The sequence below is a fragment of the Palaemon carinicauda genome, chromosome 3 (assembly GCF_036898095.1).
Source record: "Palaemon carinicauda isolate YSFRI2023 chromosome 3, ASM3689809v2, whole genome shotgun sequence".
NCBI lineage: Eukaryota > Metazoa > Arthropoda > Malacostraca > Decapoda > Palaemonidae > Palaemon > Palaemon carinicauda.
The window spans coordinates 177,952,470-177,960,859 of record NC_090727.1 but is presented as its reverse complement, the minus strand read 5'-3'; positions in this window follow the sequence as shown (position 1 = coordinate 177,960,859).

The following is an 8,390-nucleotide window of genomic DNA, read 5'->3' as shown; positions in this document are numbered from 1 at the left end:
TATCAGCGCCATCCTAGGCGGACAGAGAATCTATTCTCCAGCCTAGGGTCTGCCAATACAGTAAAGGGGGACCGGCAGCATCTAGCCGCCACCCTTAACAAGAGAGAAACAGAGTTCCAGTGCCGGCGCCATCCTAGGTAGCAGAAGAATAACTATTCTTCAGCCTAGGGTCATCAAGCACAGGACTAGTCTACTGGACCACAGGGAGAAGGGGGTATTCATACGACCCCTTCAAGTGCAGTCTAGGGAGGCTTAGCCTCCTATGCCGACAACATAAACCAACAGGGGAATCTATTCACCCAGCCGATCAGCTACCGGCACACGACCATGTACTCTGAGATTCTGACCTAAACCCAAAGCTTACTATCTGCAGCTAAGGGAAGGGGCAGAAAAATCCTAGCCTAGTCTTGCCTGAATGACAACTCGAGGCACGACCAACTAGGATTGTAGCCTAAGGCTACACTCAGAGGGAAGGTGGGATTACCCTATACACGATGGTAACCGGGGAGTATGTATGAAAGTATACTAAAGCCACTAGGCTACTAGCCTAGTGAAAGTGAGATCGACTACCTAAATCACCGAAGCTCTCTCGTATACTATCTTAGAAGAGGAATGTTTATATGCAATCGATATATCTTACATGTATAAATTGCCTAATATCTTCATTTAATTTTAATATCACCAGGAACAATATCATGCATGAAAGTAAACTAGAACGCCTAGGCTAGGAAGCCTAGCGTAAACAAGATCAGCTACCTAGATCGCCGAAACTAATGCGAATACTAACGGCATAATATAATTAATTCCTAGCAATGAAGACTAAATAACTAATTTCATTTATGCTATTATACAGGGAAAGTCGTTCTGGCTATCTAAATAACTCATGCGTTACGAACGACAGCGCCGAGACGTCTCCAGTTCAGGCAATAGCTCTGCCAAAAATTAACTAAATTTTGATTTAATTTTTTACTTTACGGCATGAGCTAAATTTACACAACTTAAAGATCAAATACTCAACTTTCCAGAGGCAGAAGCTGGAGATTGCATGATAAATCCTAATACTGAAAGAGCTACCGGGAAAATCACCGAGCAAGTTCACTACAGAAAAAGGAATAAAGATGGCAGCGATGGTGGCACCATCTGAGTACTCAAACAGTAACGGAGGAAGGGAACCTTATTAACGGCTCCTCTTTTATTTTGCCACTTCCCCCCGAAGCGTAAACGCTATGCTGGGTGCAGATTGCTATGTGGCGTGTCAAGAATACGTCCCCTGATATTATGCGATATCCTTAAAGGAATCTTTAAGGATATTCGCGCCAGGAGTTAGAATTCTGGAGACCTTAAGTTAAATTCTCTGGGTATATCACTGTAGTCAAATATACCCTAGGAAGCTACTTAAAGGAACCTTCCATCAGGACGACATGGCCTGAGCCCAAAAAAGACACGTATCTGTATTTCCTCCCCCAGGCCATTGCTCAGACCTCCATCAGTATTAATATTAAGTTTCCCTGATAGGGAGGATACAAGGTGGAGAAACTCTACGAACTAGAGTTAGAGTTAGTAAATAGCTTATAGTAACATTATCCACCTATAGTATTATATTAATACCGTTCGGGTATTTTAAGACCCTGATGATCAAGGAAAACCATCTGGGTGTTGAGGGAGTATTCAGCCTCAACAGAATATCATGGTCTTAACAATCGTCTATGATAGGAAACACAGAGTATGTTAGAGAACATATGTACTACTGTATAGTTGTACACAGTAGTTTGCCGGCAGACACTGCCGGTGTTAGGTTAGTACCTGACGGTGCTAACTGATAGAGAGAGAGAAAGATTAAGGAAGGAGAGTTTCCTACTATTATGAATGAACATAACTGCTGGAAGTGTAGGAGGACTATAAGATTGCCTACTGTCTCCTTACCAGAATGAAAGTTCCAATGGAAGGGGAAAGAATCTATCAGATTCTGGCTCCCACCCATCAACAAAAGGCCTGTCGCCGAGAATGAAGTCGGCGGCAATGAATGTGGATATCAGCTCAAGAGAGAGCTGAGGACTTTCCAAAGTATGTTAGGTTTTCCACCGGAAGCCGTCTCAATCTTCCCCCAGTTTTATTACCTTCCTGTGAAGGAGGGGAGTTAGGGGGAAGGTGGCAGAGACGGCTGAACTAACTGCTGCCGCCGGGGTACCAGACGGTAACGCATTCATCCTAGCAAGCCGGGATGAATATCAGGATACCGGTGAAAGAATCTTGTGATGGCATGACATCACTAAAGGACAGAGGGGGGAAGGGGTTGAGGGTCTTATAGTTCAATGATATCAGAGGTGGCGGCAAGTATGCCGCCTTCCTCAAATAATGAACTGGGGAAGCATAGCTTCCTGTGCTGACGACATTGTCGACGGCAAGATAAGGGCACCCTGAGTATATCACTATCTGAATCAAAGCCGGGAGCGGTAAAAACATCGTTCTACTCGACGGCGATGAAGAGAGAGAGTGGCTGCCACCTATAACGGCAGCGACACTCGGGTCTTCTTTTTGTTTTACTTTTGGCTGTGAAGATATCAGTTGAAGTCTGGCTGCCCCTCTCAACTGAGTATGAATAAGTTACACAGTATTGTTTATAATGTTTCTTAGCTTATTCAAAACATCTATATAGTTAAGATTACATAAGCACCAATGTGTTATAACCTATAATTTTTCATTTAGTATAATCATAGCATTCATTAAAACGGATCTATTTTTGGGTGAGATAGCCATGTTGTCCTGATGGAAGGTTCCTTCAGTAGCTTCCTAAGGGTATATATGACTACAGTAGATATTCCCAGAGAATTAAACTAAAGGTTTCACAGAATTCCAACTTTTGGCACGAGTACCCATAAGGTTTCCCTTTAGGATATCGTATAATAACGGGACGTATGCTTGACACGCCACATTGCTATCTGCACCCCACATAGCGTTAACGCTTCGAGGGGGAAGAGTGGCAAGTTATGGGAGGAGCCGTTACTAAGTTCTCCTCCTTCGTTACTGTTACGGTACTCTGTGATGTCATAACCGCCGCCATGTTTGGCCGCCATCTTCGTTGACCTCACCGTTGCGCGCCTTCCTCATTCCTTCAGGCGTTTAGGCCAGCCTCCATGATACAATAAGATTGGAAGGGGTCTGTCAAGGCCTGGAAATAGAGAAAAAGGGCATGTCCATCAGGACAACATGGCTATCTCACCCAAAAATAGATTTTTTGCTTCGCTCGAAATCCGTTTTTTGGGCTAAAGCCATGTCGCCCTGATGGAAGTGTACCAGAGAATTAATGTATCGTGGATTTTTCCCTTTTGTAGTGCCTTCGACTTCTAGACAATATTCCTTAGGTCTGATGACCATAGAGACCTGTGACATTTCCGTTACGTCACTACAGATAAGCATATACCATGTTACCGCTTCCTGCACCCCCCCCCCCCGGCAGGGAAGTCCTATTTGGACGTAAGGAACATCTTGAAGTTACTTGATAGAGGAACTCACCTAGTCTCGGAGATACCTGCCAGTCCCAGGGTCAGATAGAAGAAGGTAAGTACAATCGTGATGGAACAAATTACCTTGGTCTAGATGAGTTTGTATCAATAAAGAACAATATGATAACATTGTTCATACCATTATTCAAATAAGGATGTAAATAAAAATTCTCTAACAGTGTTTATATTTGCATTATGAGGGTGAAATGAGGCGCACAGGTAAACAAATTCTATAGACTCTCCACCGGACATAAAGAGACATCTTCCTTCAGAGGGCAGATTCTCCAGGGGCCCCACCTTTTGGTGGGTAGCTCGTTCTTGGCAAGAAACGTTGGGTCAGGAAAGAGGGTAAGTTCCTCTGTTTCAGCGAACTGTATCTGGCCCTCTTCTCTTGATAATGCCACAATTTCACTGACTCGGGCTCCCGAGGCGAGAGCGAATAGGAAAATCCCTTTTTGAGTCAAATCTTTCAGAGGGCAAGACTCATTGTCCAAACTTGAGGCAAAACGGAGCACCTTGTCAAGAGACCAGGAGATGGGTCTCGGTGGGGGTGCGGGTCTGAGTCTAGCACATGCCTTTGGCAGCTTGTTAAAGATGTCATCAGACAGGTCTATCTGGAAGGCATAAAGTAATGGTCTTGTCAAGGCCGATTTGCAGGTGGAAATCGTGTTGGCTGCCAAGCCCTGTCCGCCCTGTCCATGAAGGTGAATAAAGAAGGGCAGACAAAAGTCTACAGAGATTTCTGTAGGATTTTTAGCCTTGACAAAGGACACCCACTTCTTCCAGGATGACTCGTATTGCCTTCTGGTAGATTTTGCTTTGTATTCCTCTAAGAAGTCCAAGCTTTTCTTCGAGATCCGAAACCTCTTCTTGACGGCTAGGGAGAGAAAATCATGAGATGTAGGTCTCGAGTTTTCCTTGATGAAGCGAAGACAGTCGACTTCTGAACTTGCTGGGAGAGAACTGGGTCCGGCAGGGGAATTAGCTTGGGTTGTAACTCCAGGATTAATGGGAACCAGTTGCCCCGGGGCTACTTGGGTGCCACTAGGGCTGCTGTTCCTTGGAAGGTTCTCAGCTTGGTGAGGACTTTCAGCAGAAGGTTGGGTGGAGGGAACAGGTAAATCTTGGACCATCTGTTCCAATCCAGGGACATGGCATCCACCGCTTCCGCTCGGGAGTCCTCGTATGGGGCCACGTAACGAGGAAGTTGTTTGTTGTCGCTCATTGCAAAGAGGTCGATCTGCAGTTTCGGGACATGTTGGGAGATGAAAGAGAATGAGCCTGCGTCTAAGGATCTTTCTGACTCTATCGGGGTTGTCCTGGATAGAGCATACGCCATCACGTTGCGAAATCCTTGTAGGTGAACTGCTGAGAGGTGCCATCTATTCTTGTCTGCCAAGCGAAAGATGGGTAGCAACACTTGGTTGAGTTGGGGCGATCTTGAGCCCTGACGGTTGAGACATCTGACCACAACATCGCTGTCCAGAGTCAGACGGATGTGGACTGAGGGACGTGGAGACAGCCTTTTCAGAGTAAGAAGGACCGCCATGGCCTCCAAGATGTTGATGTGAAACGTCTTGAATAGGGGAGAGGAGACCATTTTCCTTGAACTTGCCGTTGATGGGAGTGACCCCCACATCCCTCTAGCGATGCATCCGTGTGGATAACGACCGATGGAGGCGGTAGTTGAAGAGGTACTGATCGTTTCAGATTCTTTGCCTCCTACCATGGCTTTAAGAGGGAACGAAGCCTAGTTGGCAGAGGTCTCTTGAAATCTCTTCGAGCGATGGATGCGTATCTTCTCCAGACTCCCGATGCATCCTTTAGCTGTCCTCTTAGCACTGGGTCTGTCACTGAAGCGAACTGGAGGGAGTCGAGCACTCGTTCTTGTTCTCGTCTTGAAATCCGTTTGGATCTGAGGAGTCTCTTGACAGATCCCGCTATTTCCTTCCTTTTCTTTAGAGGGATGGAAAGATGGTATGACTGAAGGTTCCAATGGATTCCTAGCCATTGGAACTTCTGAGCTGGAGAAAGTCGAGACATTTTGGTGTTGATCTTGAAACCCAGAAGTTCCAGGAATTGGGTCACCTTTCTGGAAGTTTGCAGGCATTCTTCTGAGGATGCCGCCCAAACCAGCCAATCGTCCAGGTAAGCCATCACCTGGACGCCTTGTAAGCATAGCTGTTGGACGATCGTTTCTGCGAGCTTCGTGAAGATCCTTGGGGCTATGTTGAGTCCGAAGGGCATGGCTCTGAAGGCATACTGCCTTCTTTGAAGCCTGAATCCTAGGTAGGAGGAGGCCTGGCGATTCTTGGAATGTGCCAGTAGGCGTGCGCTAAGTCTATTGAGACTGTGTAAGCTTTTGGAGGCAGCAGGGCTCTTATGTGCTGAAGAGTCAGCATTTTGAATTTGTTGTTCTCTATGAACTTGTTGAGAGGGGACAAGTCCAGAATGACTCTGAGTTTGTCAGAGTCCTTCTTGGGAACACAGAATAGTCTTCCTTGGAACCTGGTGGACTTTACCCTCTTGATCACCTTCTTGTACAAGAGTTCTTGGACGTATTCTTCCAGGACTGGGGTGGAGTGTTGGAAGAATTGGTGGAAGGATGGAGGTGGTGTTACCCAGCTCCACCTGAGTCCGTTCTTGATGATGCTGTGAGCCCAAGGATCGAAGGTCCAACGATCCTGGAAGAGGCAGAGTCTTACTCCCACCGGAAGCATTTCATTTCTTCTGGGTTCCCGAGGGTTTACCACCTCGGCCGCCTGCTCCCCTTCCTCCTCTCCCTCTGGATGGACGTCGGGAGGAGTCTTTGCCGGAGCCTCTACCTTTGGGACGAAAGGTAGTAGACTGTCTTTCATAGGCTGGCGTGAAGGCAGGTGACTGAGCCACCACCGGCTGGGGGACCAGCTGAAAGGTTTGTTGGGGCTGAAACACCAACTGGGGAGCGGCGGGTGCCGGAAACTGGCGCTTAGCCTGACGCTGCTGGGGTCTGGGCTTATTGGCCTTCTTCTTAGGTTGGGGGCCCTCATCCTGAGAAGATTTCCTCTTTTTCGACATGCCCCACTTGTGGAGAAGGTTCTGGTTCCCCATGGCAGCTCTGTTAACAGTCTCTTTCACAAGGTTGTTAGGGAAGAGGTCTTTCCCCCAAATGTTGAAGGAAATAAGTTTCCGGGGTTCGTGTTTGACGGTGGCATCCGCAAACATGAATTCTCTACAAGCTCTCCGAGCCCTGATGAAGCTGTAGAAATCCTTCGTCAGGGTGGCGAGATGGGTCTTAGCCAAGACCATGTAGAAGCCTGGGGTTCGTGTGTCCCCGGCCATCGTCTCCATTTGGACCTGAAGAGAGAGGGAGGCAGCCAGCCTCTCCTTCGTGTCCAGCTCCCAACGCAGAAGGTATTCAGAGAGCTTGGGGAGGTTTTCGTTGAAATGCCGTCCAGCGATGTCAGCCTCCATCTTTCCTACGGAGAAAGTTAACTGGATGTCTTTCCAGTTCTTGTCGTCGGGAGGGAGGGCGAGGGAGAGGGGCCTACATTCTTCCAGTGTAGGGCAGGGTTTCCCTTCCTCCACCGCCTTCAACACTGCCAACAGGGATTTCTCAGCGAAGGGGAAGACCATGGTGGCAGGAGCAAGAAAGGACAGGTGTTTCTTGCTGAGGGCCGGCACCTTGGAGTTGGTGTAGCCCTTGCCCTTGAGGCAGCCGGCCAGAAGAGCTTGAACCTTTGCGTGATCAAAAACGATGACCTCCTTAGGCTCGGTTTCCTCCTTGGAAATTGGCTCGGACTTGAGACGGATGTAACAGTCCTTGTATGCTTCGAAGCTAGGCCAAAACTCCACCTCTTCAAGGGGGATGGCGCCTAGCTTATCTTTGATGAAGATCCGTCCACTCGTGATTGGCATGTGTTTTGCATGCCTCCATGGGTTGGTCACTGAGCAAGGGGGAAGATCCTTCACGTTGATCTTCCTCGCCCTCGGGGTCTGTTTCGACAGATGGAGGATCTCCCTCTTAAGGTCTTCGTCTCTCTTGTGAAACCTTTCATCCAGGAGTACCACCAAGGCCTGGAGGCTATCCTGGTTGTCCACTTCCACCGGCGTGGGAGTGGAAGAAGTAGAGGGGATGGGTTTCGAAATAGCAACGGAAGTAACAGAGGGGGCGCGGGCGCCATCGCCCTCGGAGTCAGGAACCTTCGCATGCTCCTCCTCTTCTCGACCCTCGGCCATCAGGGTCCTTTCGGTGGTGTCCGACACTTCCGACATCCGCTCCACCTCGTCAAGATGGAAGTCTTGAAGTGCGTCTGATACATCTGGTTCGACCGTCAGCTGGACGCAGGGGATCTCTGGCTTGGGGATAACAGTATCCGCAGATGCCTTAGGAGAGAGCAAAGCTCTCATCTTCTCGTTTGGGAGATAGGGCCCCGTGGCGTTCTTTTGGAAGCCACGCACCCGTTTGCGTAGCTTCTCTCGGGCGATGTCCCTGGCCTCCGCCGATGGGGGGTCCTCGAACGCCTCATGGAGCAGGTCTTTGCAAACAGTGCAAACCTGCGGGTCCCAATACCGTAGAGTCCCTTGGGCAACGGAACAGCTGGCGTGGTTTCGGCACGCCAGGTGGTCATAGAAGTCTGGGCACCGAACGCTACAGAAGGCGCTCTCACACCAGATGTACTCCTACTGTAAAAGAAGAAAGGGGCATATGAGTCTACAGAAGTCTTTAACATTGACTTAAAGTAATCTTAGATTAGTCTTAAAGTTATTTAAACTTACAATATAAGATTCCTTTCCAAGTGTAAGCTTAGGATAGGTAAGCTGGAAATGAGGCAGAAAAGACACATACTTGTGCATCCCGCCCAGCCAATTGCCGTGACCCCACACCACAACTAATTCTAGGGGCTC